At 40.8% G+C, this 16,987-nt stretch overlaps 1 protein-coding gene across 2 annotated transcripts in view; it reads left to right on the forward strand.

The window, feature by feature from the left end:
- RESF1 (retroelement silencing factor 1) overlaps window positions 1-16,987 on the forward strand; it is a 32,073-nt gene that overhangs the window by 1,229 nt on the left and 13,857 nt on the right. Inside the window, exons 2-3 of one of the 2 annotated variants that reach the window (XM_082352045.1) lie at window positions 239-329; window positions 6,761-6,942. The gene's annotated coding sequence lies outside the window, so the exon portion shown is untranslated. The remainder of the gene's footprint in view (window positions 1-238; window positions 330-6,760; window positions 6,943-16,987) is intronic. The other variant, XM_082352044.1, reaches the window with a different exon arrangement.

Genomic DNA, 16,987 nt, shown 5'->3' on the forward strand with positions numbered 1-16,987 from the left:
TTTGTTACTTTGCCTTCTTAATAAGAATTCAGTAAACTTAGTTTGCTTTTGGTGCAACCTTAAGGAACAGTTTGCACAGCAATGTCATGTCAAGTAAACAGATTAGTGTGTATTTTTATTATAAATTTAATATGAACTTTATAAATTCAACTATAAATTTTGTATTAAATTATATATTATATATTTAAGTTTTATATTAAGTTATTATCAGTTATAAAATGTTTATTGCTGTTCCTAGGACCAAAGAAGTAAACACGCACTGTGGAGTGGTACTGACACGGGGAAATGGGAACATATACAGTAATGAATGAGTAATATCATATTTAAAGGTAAGCGTGTCACCTCTAAGTCTACTCTAATTTATCTGTTGTGGAACAAAATTATTAAGTTGAATCAGCATTGGTTAAATATTAAACTATAGGATGCTGTGGATTTCACGTCAAAGCTTGAGAAATATGGTTGGCATAGCATGGAGAATTCAGTTGTTCATCTTTGCAAGAAAAGGAATAGGAGATGATGGTGAGGTGACTGTGGTCTAAGTTACTGAGGAAGAGGTCTACTTAACATTATTCTCTACATGGTCTGTCTCTTATTTTATTTTTTAAATTCATCATATGTGGCACATGGGGTTGGAGGAAGGCAGCACAGAGCAGAACTCTGGGAGAACCATTCCCTGAAATATCAACCTATAAAGCCAAAGAGGTCATTTCAGGGCTTCCATCCTGTAAAGTAAAAAAAAAAACTACTACTCCAAGTAGTGTTAGGAAATCATCTGTAATGATTAAGACCATGGTCCCTGCAGTCAGACTGCTGAGCTTCAGATTTTGGCTCTACCACTTGCCATCTCTGCAACCTTGGGAGAATTATTTAACTTCTCTGCCTCAGTTTTCTCATCTTCTGTGAAATGGGGGTAACAGTAGTACCTAGCTCGCAGGATTGTTGTGATAAGTTAATGAGTTTGGTAGATAGAACACACTTGGAAGAGCTCTTGGTAAATGGTAAGTGCTTAATAAATCTTAGCTGTTGTCATGAGAAGAAATATATTTTATGGCCTAAGAAAATTAACACTGTCTTACAGGAGATTCAGTTTGCTCATTTGAGCTCTAAATCAATTTATCAAGTTTGTTTTGATTAGACCCTTCACTGTAGATCATGTTGGAGGTTCTGTTTTTGTAAGGAAGTACCAGACAACTCTGGTTTTTACCTGCAGCCGTGTTTTTTTTTAATTAATTAATTAATTAATTTTTGGCTGCGTTGGGTCTTCGTTGCTGCGCGCAGGCAGTCTCTAGTTGCGGCTAGGGCTTCTCATTGCGCTGGCTTCTCTTGTTGCGGAGCACAGGCTCTAGGCTCGCGGACTTCAATAGTTATAGCACGCGGGCTCAGTAGTTGTGGCTTGTGGGCTCTAGAGCGCATGCTCAGTAGTTGTGGCGCACGGGCTTAGTTGCTCCGCACGGGCTTAGTTGCTCCGCGGCATGTGGGATCTTCTTGGACCAGGGCTCGAAGCCGTGTCCCCTGCGTTGGCAGGCAGACTCTTAACCACTGCACCACCAGGGAAGCCCTAAAGGCGTAATCTTAAAAAAAAAAAATGTAATCTTGTGGACCTTTGAAGAACTCTAAGTGCTTTGTTGACAGACAGCTATGTAGTGTGTCTATGCTTGCTATGCTAAGTGTGCTTGTAAATTGAAGGGCAGTGTTAGAGGCTAGCCTGTTGAGGTAAATGTCTCAAGTGATTGCAGAGATTTAATGACAGTCACTAAGATTGTCTTGAGATGTGTTAAATTACAAGACTTCATTTGTAAATAAAATCTTAACTTGTGGTTAAAATTGTGGTTAAAGAAATTATATTGTCCACTTAGGTTTCAAGAAACAAAAAATCATAAGCAAATTTTTTTAAGCCCCCAAAGAGAATTTTTTGGATCACATAACTTAAGAGTTCATGTGAGAAGATATACAGATTGCCAACAAACACATGAAAGGATGCTCAACATCACTAATCATTAGAGAAATGCAAATGTAGGTGATACCTACAATGAGGTATCACCTCACACCAGTCAGAATGGCCATCAAAAAATGTACAAACAATGCTGGAGAGGGTGTGGAGAAAAGGGAACCCTCTTGCACTGTTGGTGGGAATGTAAATTGATACAGCCACTATGGAGAACAGTATGGAGGTTCCTTAAAAAACTAAAAATAGAACTACCATCCCACCCAGCAATCCCACTACTGGGCATTTACCCTGAGAAAACCATAATTCAGAAAGAGTCATGTACCACAATGTTCATTGCAGCGCTATTTACAATAGCCAGGACATGGAAGCAACCTAAGTGTCCATCAACAGATGAATGGATAAAGAAGATGTGGCACATATATACAATGGAATATTACTCAGCCATAAAAAGAAACGAAATTGAGTTATTTGTAGTGAGGTGGATGGACCTAGAGTCTGTCATACAGAGCGAAATAAGTCAAAGAGAAAAACAAACACCATATGCTAACACATATATGGAATCTAAAAAAAAAAAATGGTTCTGAAGAACCTAAGGGCAGGACAGGAATAAAGACACAGACGTAGAGAATGGACTTGACGACACAGGGAGGGGGAAGGGTAAGCTGGGACGAAGTGAGAGAGTGGCACTGACATATATACACTACCAAATGTAAAATAGATAGCAAGTGGGAAGCAGCCGCATAGCACAGGGAGACCAGCGAAGTGCTTTGTGACCACCTAGAGGGGTGGGATAGGGAGGATGGGAGGGAGACGCCAAGAGGGAAGAGATATGGGGATATATGTATATGTATAGCTGATTCACTTTGTTATAAAGCAGAAACTAACACACCATTGTAAAGCAATTATACTCCAATAAAGGTGTTAAAAAAAAAAAAAGTTCATGTGGCTTGACTTTCAGGTTTGGCTGGATCCAACATTTGAATCTGAAAGAAAGTATTAAAGACTTGAGACACTGTCTTTGAGTTCTGCTGTCCTCTTTGGCATTGACTTCATTCTCAGGCACAGCTCCCCCTTCACTGGGTAGCCCTAACATCTCCAGGTATATAGCCAGTCAGCTTCAACTTGCACAGAGCATGTCTTTTGTCTGGTTGCTCTGCCAGGTCTATAATTACATTAGTGCTCATCGTGTCATGTGCCCATGTCTGTGCTAACAACTGGGAAATGTTTTGTTTTTTTAAACTGTAGTTTAGAGATATAATTCATATATCATATTCATATAATTCAGTTTATTCACTTAACAGTGTACAGTGGTTTTGCATATATTCACATAGTGTGCAACCATTACCACAATCACTTTTAGAACATATTATTGCCCCCAAAAAGAATCTCTACTCATTATACTCTCCATATATTCTCTATACTCTCCATTCTCCCCCAACCCATGCATCTCCAGGCAACCGTTAATCTAGTTTGTCTCTAGATTTGTGTATTCTGAACATTTCTTATAGATGATGTCATATGTGATCTTTTACGACTCTTTTCTCACCTAGCGTGATGTTTTCAAGATTGATTCATGATAAGCATGTATGTATTTCATTCCTTTTTATTAGCAAGTAATAATTCCATTGTATGGTTATGCCACATTTTGTTTTCCTTTCATCAATTAACACACATTTGGATTGTTTCCACTTTTTGGCTATTCTGAATAATGTTGCTGTGATCATTCATGTACAAGTGTTTGTATGGACATACATTTTCAATTCGCATATTATGTATATATGTAGGAGTGGAATTGCTCTGTCATATCATATGGTAACTATATTTGACCTTTTGAGAAATTGCCAGACTGTTCTTGATGAACCATATACATTCTCAGTAGTAACAGCAATGCATAGGAGGAGTTCCAGTTTGTCCACATCCTTACCAACACTTGTCTTTTTGATTGTAGCTATCATAGTGAGCATTAAGTGGCATCCTGTGATTTTATTGCTTTCCTGTGGTAGTTAATGATGTTGAGCATCTTTTTGTGCATATTGCCTATTTGTATATCTTTGGAAAAAGTGTCTATTCAAAATCTCTGTTAAATTCAAGTTGTTTTTATGTTGTCGAGGTGTAAAAGTTCTTTATATATTCTGGATTCTAGTTTCTTCCTAGTGATCATATATATGAGGGTTTGTTTTTGGATTCTATTCCATTGATCAATGTCTATCCTAGTTCAGTCCCACATGACTTTGTTTACTCTTTTATTTTCTTTTTTTTTTTAGCCTTTGGTATTAGTTATTATAATTAGTTGTTGCATAATTACCCCAAATATTAGTGGCTTAAAACAGCAAATAGTTATCTCATATAGTTACTATGGGTCAGGAATCAGGGAATGGCTTAGCTGAGTGGTTCTGGCTCAGGGCTTTTCATGAGGCTGCTGTCAAGATATTGGCAGGAGCTGCACACAGTTTTTGAAGGCTTGACTGAGGCTCAGGGATTTGCTTCCAAGATGGCTCACTCACATAGCTGTTGGAAGGAGGCTTTAGTTTTTTGCCATGTGAGTATCTCCATATTTTGCCTGAGTGTCCCGATGACGTGACTGCTGGCTCTTCCCCTTCTCATCAGGTCCTTTCAGATGGGCAGCAACATCATTGGAAACCACAGAGGTTCAAGGTACAGGGAAGGCTTGCAAGATCATCAGTACCATTAGAGTGCAAAACTAAAAAGGCTCCCAGTGTGATGTGCACCCTTGCTCAATGGTAGCTCTTATTAATTTGCAGTTACTATTTTAAGATCTGCTGGTAGTGCAGGGTCTCCTGCAGAGGTGGGGGGGCGGTGCTGTGGCTCAGGGGGACAAGGACACTGGCAGCAGCAGTTCTGAGAAATACCCATTGGCGTAAGGCCCCACCAAAGAGCCTGTAGCGGTTTACTCTAGTTTTGTAGTTTAAAGTTTTGAAATTGGGAAGTGTGAGTCCTTCAACTTTATACTCTTTTTCAAAATGAATTTTAGGGTCAGGTTCTCAATTTCTGCAAAGAAGACATCTGGGACTTTGGTAAGGGTTGTAATGAATCTGTAGACCAATTTGAGGAGTAGTGCCGCCTTGAGAGTATCAAATCTTCCAGTCCGTGAATGTGGGATGTGTTTCCATTTATTTAAGTCTTTAATTTCTTTTGGCAATGTTTTGTAATATTCAGAGTGTACAATTTTTACTTTTCGTTCAATTTATTCCAAAGTATTTCATTCTTTTTGCTGTTACTGTAAATGCAATTGTTTTCTAGATTGTTGTATAGAAATAAATTTGGTTTTTGTATACTGAGCTTGTACTAGGCGACCTAGTCAAACTAGTTCTATTAGTTTTTTAGTGGATTCCTTACAACTTCCTATGTACAAGATGATGCCATCTGTAAGTAGAGGTAGTTTTATTTCTTAATTTCCAATCTGGATGTCTTTTATTTCTTTTTTCTTTTTGCCAAGTGCCATGGCTAGAACCCCTCCTACAATGTTGAATAGAAGTGGCAAGAGCAGATATCCTTGTCTTGTTCCTGATCTTGTAAAGGGAAAAACATTCAGGCTTTAAAGCTGTGGCTTTTTTTGTAGATGCCTTTTATCCAGTTGAGGAAGTTCCCCTTTGTTTCTAGTTTTAGTGTTTTTTTATCTGAAAGGGTGTTGGATTTTAGGATGCATTTAATTTCAGTCGTAGTAGATGCTTTTTCTGCATGTGCTTGAGATGATCATGTGGTTTGTGTCCTTTATTCTACTGATGTGTTATATGACATTGGTTCAACATAAAAAATAAAAAAATCAATCTTGCATTTCTGGGAAAGTACCAGTTGGTCATGGCGTATACTTATTTTTATATGCTGTTATATTTGGTTCGCTAGTATTTTGTTGAAGATTTTTGCATCTATATTCATAACAGATTGGTCTGTAGTTTTATTGTGATTTTATGTATTTATTTATTTCCTGATTTTAGTATTGGCCTCAAAATTGATTTGGGAAGTATTCCCTCTTTTATGTTTTAGAAGAGTTTGTAGAGTGGGTTTTAAATGTTTAAATTTTTGGCATGAATCACCAGAAAGTCATCTGGGCCTAACCATTTCTTTTTGGGTTGTTTTTTGGTTATTAATTCAATTTCTTTATGGGTCTGTTCTGATTTCCTGTATCTTCTTGAGTCAGTTTTGGTCAGTGTGTCTTTTGGGATTCTGCACCCAATTCCAAAGTGTGTGTGGGGTGGGGGTTCCCCACCATACCACCAACAACCAGTTCTCTGGGAATATCAGTTGGGTGTCCTACAATTCAACTTGTTACCAAGTCCAAGCTCCCTCTACTTGCTGCACGACAGGCCAGTAAATCAGGAGACGAGGTGTTGAGGCAAGGAATATGACTTTATTCCGAAAGCCAGCAGACAGAAAAGATGGCAGACTAGTGTCTCAAAAGAACCATCTTATCGGGGTTTGGATGCCAGTTTCTTTTATAGAACAGAGAGGGGGAGGAGGTGAGGAAGTGAAGTAAAAAGGCCATAAGTTTTGCAAATATCCCCTGGAATGGCCAGCCTCAGGGAGGAGGAGATGTGTTGATTTCTTCTTTCTTGCAGCCATCCACAGGTGGACAGGGTCCGGACACTTCCCTGAACAAAGGCACTTTGGTTTAACATTCAGGGGCAGGGTTCCCTGAGTCAGGCCATTATGTATAGACAGTATCCTTTTAGTGAACAAAAGCAGCGGAAAGCAAAGGTTAAAGTAAAAGAACCAGATCCAACATGTAGTTAGATTTGGCTCTTCCCTGTTACAAACTCAATTCTGACACTATCTACCCGGAAATGCCATCAGATTCCACAGGTCGAAGCCTCAGTCCCACAAGCTGCCTCACCCCCCACTTCAGATGCACAAGCCCACATTGTCACCTGTGCTTCTGACTGGATACAGATTGGAGGTTTCCAGGACCGACCCTCTCCTTGAACTTCATACACCAGTCTCAAGTCCAGGTTGATACCTGTATTTCTGATTGATTGGTAAGAGGTTTCTAAGACCCCCCCCTCCTCTGTTTCTGATCGATTGGTAAGAGGTTTCTAAGAACCCCCCTCCTCTGTTTCTGATCGATTGGTAAGAGGTTTCTAAGACCCCCCTCCTCTGTTCAATTAATTTGCTAGAGAGACTCACAGAACTCAGAGAAACATTTTACTTACTAGATTACTGGTTTATTGCAAAGGATATTAAAGGATATTGTTACACAATACTCAACTGAGTAAATTTGAGGATCTAATTGGCTTTTTTCAACAATTCATGAATTGAGAGTAAATTGGAGCTCTGAGGAGCTGTACAGAATGGAAGCCTTTTATAGAAACCCGGGCCGAGAAGGAGGTTATTAGCAAAAGAAAAGAAAGTATTGTTTCAGGCAAGGTTACCTCACTAGTGCTGACCAGGAAATTCCAGAAATTTAAGTCCTGGGAGATTTTGAAACTGCAATTAAATCTTAGTTTGCTGTCCTGGGGGCAAGTGGCTCCAACCTAGGACCTGTTGTTTTTGTTTTTTTTTTTATTTTTTAACAATAGGAGTCATCAACCAGATGGAAGAGTGGAAGAGATGTGTAGGGTGAAGTACATGGGAGGAAGGGATGTGGAGCTTCCATGCCACTTCTCCCCAGATCATGTGTTCATCAACCCCGAAGCTCCCCAACCCTGCCCGTTGGGGGTTTTATGGAGACCTCTTTACACAGTCATGATTGATTAAATCACTGGCCATTGGTGACTGATTCAACCTCCAGCTCCTCTCCCCTCCTGGAGCTGTGGGGTTGGGGAGGGAGGTGCGGGGCTGGGGGTGAGGGGTGGGACTGAAAGTTCAACCCTCTAATTGTTAACGCAAACACAGTGAGACCAAACAAACTGAAATGTCAGAGTTTGCAGCAGAGAACGGTTTATTGCGAGGCCATGCAAGGAGATGAGGTGGCTCATGCCCTGAAAAGCCTTGAGCTCCCTGAAGGGTTTCAGCAAAGCATTTTCAAAGGCCAGGTGATTGGGGCGGGGCTCTCAGGGTAAGTGATCAGCTTGCGCACAGTTCTCTGATTGGCTGATGGTGAGGCAGCAGGGTGGTGTCACAGGGGTTAACCTCATCAGTCCTTAGGCTCCAGGAGGCCTGGGGATATGTGCTCATGATCATCATGTAGTTTGTCCAACAACTCAGGAAATTTGCATCAAATACTATTATCTAGGTACTTCAGAGAGGAGCTAAAGCAGAGGATATGGGGGAAGGCCTGTCCCAGGAAGGCCCCATAGGGTCCTGCTGTGTTACAAAATCATCTGGTTGGTCCTCCTGGCAACCAGCCTCCATCCTTAGGTGCAGTCAGAAAGTCACCTCAGTGACATAACAAAAGACACCTTTATCACTCTTACTAAGGAAAATCTGAGGGTTTTAGGAGCTTTGTGCCAGAAATGGGGATGAAGACCTAATAATGTACTTCTTATTATAAATTACAATATCACAGGGGTTTGTCCTTTTCATCCAAATGATCTGAATATATTGGCATACAGTTGTTCATAGTATCTCTTTTTAAATGTAAGGTTGGTAGTAATGTCCTTATTCCTGAGTTTAGTAATCTGAGTCTTTTTTCTTGCTCAGTCTGGCTAAAGGTTTATCAATTTTGTTGATCTTTTCAGAGACCCAACTTGTGGTTTTGTTAGTTTTCTCGCTTTTTGTATTCTTGTGGCTAAAGTTTGTGACAGCAAAGGATACAATATAGGACCAATGGGAAAAAGATGTGCATAGGCAAAGTCCATAGAAGTCAGATGTGTGCTTCCAGATTCTCCCTCCATTGAGAGCTGCATGGACATGCTTTCTCTGCAGCTGGAGACTGCAGGAACACATGGTCTCAGGAAGCAATTATATACAGTAAAAATTCTTAAAGACCCTAAAGAACATTTGTTTATGTAGGTTACATCAATGTTTACTGCATTAAAAACTGAAACAGGAATTTTTAAAAACTATTTTATTTAAAAATAACAGTAGGACTTGCCTGGTGGCGCAGTGGTTAAGAATCCGCCTGCCAATGCAGGGGACCACGGGTTCGAGCCCTGGTCCGGGAGGATGCCACATGCTGCGGAGCAACTAAGCCCATGTGCCACAACTACTGAGTCTGCGCTCTAGAGCCCGTGAGCCACAACTACTGAGCCCATGTGCCACAACTACTGAAGCCCGCGCGCCTAGAGCCCGTGCTCCGCAACAAGAGAAGCCACCACAATGAGAAGCCCGTGCACCACAACGAAGAGTAGCTCCCCACTTGCCACAACTAGAGAAAGCCCGCGCTCAGCAACAAAGACCTAACGCAGCCAAAAATAAATAAATGAATAATAATTTTAAAAACCACAGTTAATCCTTACATGTTAATATAAATGTTTTCCAAAACAACACAAAACACCAGTGAAAAGAGTGGCATTGTTTTGTATTTTTGCAAATCTCTTTAATGTCTGGCTAATGGTTGGATTCTTATATCTGCTTCTGCATTCAGTTTCTTGCTACATGTTACTTTAGTTGAAGTAGTTGAAGGATGTTTATTGGATGACAGAAATTCATCTTCAGTAGGTCACTGTTTCATTATGCCCCTAAAGATTCACTGCCACAATTTCTATCAGTTTTTACATTTTCCTTCTATATGATCATGTCATTGGGCAAAGTGTTGTGGCTAGGGTGGCTTAGAGCATGGGATTATTCACTTTACAACTGAGTGCCATTCCTTCTCATCCAGCAAAATTTGAATGGCTCCCCTATGCTGGTGGGGAAGGAAGACAGTACTGATCATGGGGGTAGGGGGCGCTTAGAAACCATTAATCTAATTTACTCCAGACTGTTGCCACCATCTTCAGTATAACTACAGGCCAATGGAAGATCTTAATCTAAGGACACTTAGAAACTCAGCAGCTGCTGACTTTGGGAGTGGATGTCCTTGGAGCTGTGTCCTTGGGCAAAGGCCTGAATACCTCATCCTATTAGTCATGATTTCTCATGGTTTCCTGATTAGAACCCTCTTGTGTACATTTTCTAGACTGTAGTTATGGCTCTGAATTTAACTGCTTGCTGGATCTGTCATCCTTTACCTGACCTTGCTGACAAGAAGGTAGATTCTGTCCTGTATGTTTCTTCTGGTACTTGAGGTCTCTTTGCATCATTAATCTTAACCTCCAGTTTTATAGAATCTGAATCTTAACCCCATGACAACAAAATGCCTCTGTTGTAGTTCTTGGAATCCTGTCAACAACCTGGGACTACCAGAGCAAACACTATAATGTGCCGATTATGACAGTGGTAACCAACAGGGAGGAAAAGATTTTTATCAGATTTCTCTTCAGAGGCATTTTGGCATACTTTATGGGAATTGTTCACTTCTACTCAGGGAGTTTGTCTACCTCAAGAGGCACAGAATCGCCTCATTCCTATTGTAATAAGTGATGCTTATCTCCTAATGCAGTTTGTACCCCAGTAGAATAGTGTTAAGTAGCTTATACTTGCCTACCAAATATTAATCATCTATACTTGAGGCAGTTGTCAGGGATTTCCAGATACTTGAGACCACTACCCCTCTAATGGGTCGTGTTTCCTTGAGGTGGGAACCTAGAGGGCCCAAATGAGTTGCTAGGCAGAACTCCAAGGAAGGATAACTGACTTCTTCCTGTGTGCTCTGTGATCTTTAGTTCCCACTTTAGGGAATAATACGCCTAGAAAAGGTGGTCTGAAATTTGTCTGACCTCTACTATAAAGACGCAAAAAAAAAAAAAAAAAAAAAAAAGACGCAACAAACTAGTGTAAACTTTCTAGCGCCAGTGATCATCGCATTGCTCTGAATTTCCTGCTGCCATCATGATGAGTGCCAACACCTCATGCTGTACTGAGATTAATCAGTCAGGGAAAGGAGAGCAATTTATTCCCGCTTCTCCTTTCTCCCAGGAGGAAGCCATGTGGCTCTGACTGGTGAACCTTGATGGCATCTGGGACATATGGGGAGCCTGGTTGTGGCCTGATCATCCTGCTGAGAGTCGCTGTCTAGTCACTCTTACCCAGTGTTACCTAAGAGGAAGTATAATTAAGTAGGGTGTCTGATTGTGTTGGCCTGTGCTTCTGAATTGAATTTGGAGCTAGGTACCTGAAAGATTGGAGAGTAGACGTACGTGTAGGTGAACAGCTTCACCGTGGGGCTCTGATGACCCTTCTTTTCCTTTAAAAGGCTCACAGGCAAAGTTTAGCTTAATCTCAGTCTGACCCACACCTTGGCAGGACACCCCACAGGTCCTCCTGGCAGCCTCCTGAGAAATGCCACAATGTGGTTTCTCTTCCTCCCTAGTTCCACTTGCACTCAAGACTTGACAGCCTCCCTTCCCTTGGGGTATAACTGCAGGCTATGAGATGACTGCGGTTTACAGTTCTCATCCGCCTTGGTACTACCTTGTGGGACTAGGGACACTGAAGTTGGTTTTGCTGTTTGAGTGGGTAAAAAACTACATAAGAATCCATTCAGTCTTGCCTCCTTTCTGTCTGCGGCAGTGTTGAGAGCCGACCTAACAGCTGGGACAGTGGCCCTGCCAGCCGCGGTGCTCCTGCTTAGGACTGCTTGGCTTCGTGCATTTGTTGTGACCATTAGATGTATTTAGTATTCAATACAGTTCTTGACATAAATTTTCAAGTGTTAGCTGTTACTATTTATAAGTTGTGTTATAAAGGTAAAATTTAGGGTAGTCTATTCTTGAAAGCCTAATTCAAGGACTGATAAAAGCCTTATTTCTCTTAGGACTAAGGACACAAGAAGTCAGAGCTGGAATAGGTTGAGTAAATCTTGATACTTTTGGAATTCCTCAGAAGTGGGTTTTACCACTTATGTGTTGGTATTTCTGGTTTTGTTGATTTTAAAGAAGAATCTATAGCTTTTTCCATTGGAGATGAGTTTTGCAATGAAAAATACTGGTTTTTCCTCAATTTAATCACATCAGTGGACTCTCCAAATAAACACGTTAGAAGTGGAACTAAAGACATAAGGGAAGGTTCCAATTTAAAATACCAGAAGAGATATATGTTTTTTTCAGGTATGAGAAGAGTACTATATTTTCTAAGAAATCCTGTATTTTTGAGGTACTGAAATGCTTACAGATGAAATCATGTAATGTTTATGGTTGACACAGATGCGAAGGGAGGGGTGGAGACTTTTTCCCATTTGCAGATTTAAATAGGGACTTCTCTTTAACTTGGTGTTCAACAATTATAGATAACATTTATTCATTTGACAAACATTTATTGAAGCCTGCTAGACAACTGTCTAGATATGCATCTTTTTTTTTTTTTTTTTTTAATTTCTGGGCCACGCCACGCGGCATACTAGTTCCCTGACCAGGGATGGAACCCGTGCCCCCTGCAGTGGACACGCAGAGTCTTAACCACTGTTTTGCCAGGGAAGTCCCTAGATACGCATCTTTTGCTTTTCCCTGAGACAGTCTTTTTAAAAGCCTATCACTCTTGGCTTTGAATAGCATTATCTTTCACTATAATAATGTTCCAGTTTCTTTGATAAATTAATGGTTACCCTTGCATATAAAAAATTCTTGATGTGGCTTAATTTGCCCTTTCATGTTCTGTTTCTTACTACTTTTTCTGGCCTAAAGTAAGCCTGGCCATGGTAAACCATAATATGATAGGTCCATTTCAGTAGAGTTTTTTCTGTTGGTGGTTGTAAATGCTTGTGCATTTGTGTTGAAGATAGATATTAATATGATTATTCTTCAAAGGTATGATTTTTAGGTTATTTTTTGGTTTGTAATTTTCTGTAATAAGTCTGACTTCAAATAAAGGAGGCTTTCCAGTTAAACCATATTTGCATTGTATGGATATAGAATATTTTAAAATAAAAAAAATTCACAAGCCTTTTCTTAATGTTAGTAAGGTCTTTATGAAGATTTTATGTGAAAATCCGCATGCATTGTTACATTTATAGTCTACTGCAGCCACTCACTTCCCTTTTTTTCCAGCTTCACTAATTCATCTTAATTTCGCAGTTTACAACTTGCTATTCACAACTTCCTATGCCATGGATTTTAGTGACTTGCTTTCGTCCCACTTTTCTCACAGGAAGTAATAGTAATAATATATATAAGATTTCAATCCAGAGACTGTCAAACCTAAAGATAGACTTTAGGGTTTTTTTTAATTAAAAATTTTAAAAGACTGTTTTTGTGATGACACACAGGAAGCCTCCATGGATTCTCTCTTTGGAATAGGAGTATATGAATTATGACTCTAAATTCCCCCAGTGTAGACCATAGCACTTTATCAATGTCAACACACCCGGGGCTGCTTGCCTCCCTTCCCAGTGAGGGCCACCACAGTTTATCAGCATCAACATATTAGTTTTGCTTGTTCTCCAAACCGTAAAACCTACAGCCAGATGGGTGGGTTAGTAGAGCCAAACTTTGTGCGGCTATATCAAGGATCATTATTTATGGTTTGCTAATTTACCTATGCCTATTCATAGTTAGGAAGATTCCCCACAACAGAATATAAGAATCTAGTGCTTTCATAGCTTGCTGGCACATGCACCTGTCACTGGGCTGCTTGCTGACCCTTTTGCCACTTGACAAGAGTACATGAACTATTGGATCCAATCCATAGTAACTGCCAGAGAGTAGAGAACCTTAAAACTACAAAGCAACCAATGGACAATTGTGCACTAACCTGCAACCTAAAGTACTCTAGTTTTTTGAATTTTTTTTTTTTTAATCTGCACTGGAAACTAGAAATGTGGGTGTATACAATATGTTGAAAACTCCTATTTCCTTGTTGATTTTTTTTTTTCCCCCTGCCAATTCTGTTCACTATTGAAAGTGGGGAATTGAAGTCTTTGACTCTTGGTGAATTGGCTATTTTTCACTTTGTGTTTTGCTTCTTGTATTTTTTTTATATAAATTTATTCATTTTTTAAAAAAATTATTTTTGGCTGCATTGGGTCTTCATTGCTGCATGGGCTTTCTCTAGTTGCAGAGAGCGGGGGCTACTCTTCGTTATGGTGCGTGGCATTCTTATTGTGGTGGCTTCTCTTGTTGCAGAGCATGGGTTCTAGGTGTGTGGGCTTCAGTAGTTGTGGCTCGTGAGCTCTGGAGCGCAGGCTCAGTAGTTGTGGCGCATGGGCTTAGTTGCTCCGCAGCATTTGGGATCTTCCCGGATCAGGGCTGGTACCCGTGTTCCCTGCATTGGCAGGTGGATTCTTAACTGCTGCGCCACCAGGGAAGTCCCTACTTCTTGTATTTTAATGCTCTCTCTCTTTTTTAAAATTTAATTTTATTTATTTATTTTATTTTTGGCTGCATTGGGTCCTCACGGTTGCACGCGGGCTTTCTCTAGTTGTGGTGAGAGGGGGCTACTCTTCGTTGCAGTGCGCGGGCTTCTCTTTGTAGTTGCCTCTCCTGTTATGGAGCACTGGCTCTAGGCGTGTGGGCTTCAGTAGTTGTAGCACACGGGCTCAGTAGTTGTGGCTCCCAGGCTCTAGAGTGCAGGCTCAGCAGTTGTGGTGCACGGGCCCAGTCGCTCTGAGGCATGTGGGATCTTCCCGGACCAGGACTTGAACCCGTGTCCCTTGCATTGGCAGGTGGATTCTTAACCACTGTGCCACCAGGGAAGCCCTTAATGCTCTCATAAGTGTGTATATGTTTATAGTTGTTATATGTTGCTTGGTGGACTGACCCTTTTATGGTTATAAAAAGTCTCTCTTTAGTAACATTTTTTGTTTTAGTGTATTTTTTCTGATAATTAGTATAGTCATTCTCCCTTTATTGTGGCTGTTATATGCCTAATATCTTTTTTTTATCCCTTTTTTAAAATTTTTATTTATTTATTTATTTGGCTGTGCCGGGTGTTAGTTGCAGCACGAGGGATCTTTGTTGTGGCATGTGGGATCTTTAGTTGCAACACGCGGGATCTTTTAGTTGTGGCATGTGGGATCTAGTTCTCTGACCAGACCTGGGTCCCTTGCATTAGGAGTGCAGAGTCTTAACTGCTGGACCACCAGGGAAGTCCCTCTTTTTTTTATCCTTTTATTTCCAATCTGTTTTTATCTTTGACTCAAAGGTATGCCTATTGGAGACAGCATATAGTTAGCTAGCCATTTTTTAAAAATATAATCTGACATTCTGTCGTATGGATTGTTTAATCAACTCACTTTTAATGTTATTATGATATAGTTGGATTTACATCTCCTGTTTGTACTTTTTATTTTCTGTCTCATATCTTTTTGTCCCTCACTGTTTTTGCATTAAGTGAGTATTTTGTAATGTAGCATTTTAGCTTCTTTAATAATTTTTTCAGTATTTTTTTTGTTATTTTATGGAATCACAAATTACTTTTATTTTTTATTTATTTATTTAATTTATTTTTGGCTGCATTGGGTCTTTGTTGCTGCGTGCGGGCTTTCTCTAGTTGTGGCGAGCGGGGGCTACTCTTTGTTGCGGTGCATAGGCTTCTCATTGCGGTGGCTTCTCTTGTTGCGGAGCATGGCTCTAGGCGCACGGGCTTCAGTAGTGGTGGCTTATGGGCTCTAGAGCACAGGCTCAGTAGTTGTGGCGCATGGGCTTAGTTGCTCCACGGCATGTGGGATCTTCCTGGACCAGGGATTGAACCCTTGTCCCCTGCATTGGCAGGTGGATTCTTAACCACTGAGCCACCAGGGAAGTCCCACCTTTATTTTTTTTTAATATTTGTTTATTTAATTTTGGCTGTGCCGGGTCTTAGTTGTGGCATGCAGGATCTTTAGTTGTGGCATGTGGACTTCTTAGCTGTGGCATGCATGTGGGATCTAGTTCCCCAATCAGGGATTGAACCCCCGCCCCCTGCATTGGGAGCACGTTGGAGTCTTACCCACTGGACCACCAGGGAAGTCCCACAAATTACTTTTAAAAAAATCATATTTGTTTCTACCTTTAAAGGTCTTAAGCATTTAAAATCTGATTTGTTATATTTGTGATTTTTAGCCAAGTTAAAAGACTGTAACTGGTGTGTGTGGGAGGGTGGAGAGTAGAGAGCTGAACAATGTAGGGCCCAGTGAGGTTATTTGTTGTGTTTTTTGAGTACCAGTAATCCTGGCGTATGTGCGTATGTGCGTGTGTGTGTGCGCCTGTGTATGTGTAACTGACTTAATCCAGTAGAGACAGGTTGATACTGGGAATACAGGGAAAGGGAGTAGGATTTTATCTCTCTCTCTCTCTGTTTTTTTGTTTTTTGGTTTTTGTTTTTTGTTTTTTGGCTGTGCTGTGTGGCTTGCAGGATCTTAGTTCACTGACCAGGCATCGAACCCGGGCCCATAGCAGTCAAAGCATTTAGTTGTAACCACTGGACCACCAGGGAATTCCTGGGAGCAGGATTTTTTTTTTTTTTTTTTTTTTGAAATTCACGTTCTTTTATTTATTTATTTATTTATGACTGTGTTGAGTCTTCGTTTCTGTGCGAGGGCTTTCTCCAGTTGCGGCAAGTGGGGACCACTCTTCATCGTGGTGCGCGGGCCTCTCACCATCGCGGCCTCTCTTGATGCGGAGCACAGGCTCCAGACGCGCAGGCTCAGTAATTGTGGCTCACGGGCCCAGCCGCTCCGCGGCATGTGGGATCCTCCCAGACCAGGGCTCGAACCCGTGTCCCCTGCATTGGCAGGCAGACTCTCAACCACTGCGCCCCCAGGGAAGCCCGGAGCAGGATTTTAAATGTAGAGATTTGATACTGTAAGTACAGACTGCATTTACAAGGCTGTGTCTTATAGATTTGGTGACAGGAGAATGATGGATAGTGCTATTTTTGTCTCTCTGAAATATAAGCAGCGGAGTAGGGGGAGCATGTGTATGGGTTGGGGTGGCAGGGGACCAGGGAGGAGAGAAGAATGGAAAAATTACATTACTTTAATATAAATAAAATTTCAACAAAATGAAGTAGAATTGTCAGGCACTGTTTATATGTGCAATGTGTGAACTCATTTTGTTGGCTTGTGTGTTTTTTCCCCAGAAAACTTTGGCTACTCCTGTGCAGAGAGGTTCTTAAGTTCAGCCGTAG

This window comes from Balaenoptera borealis, assembly GCF_965194805.1.
Source record: "Balaenoptera borealis genome assembly, chromosome: 13".
In the NCBI taxonomy this organism is placed as follows: domain Eukaryota; kingdom Metazoa; phylum Chordata; class Mammalia; order Artiodactyla; family Balaenopteridae; genus Balaenoptera; species Balaenoptera borealis.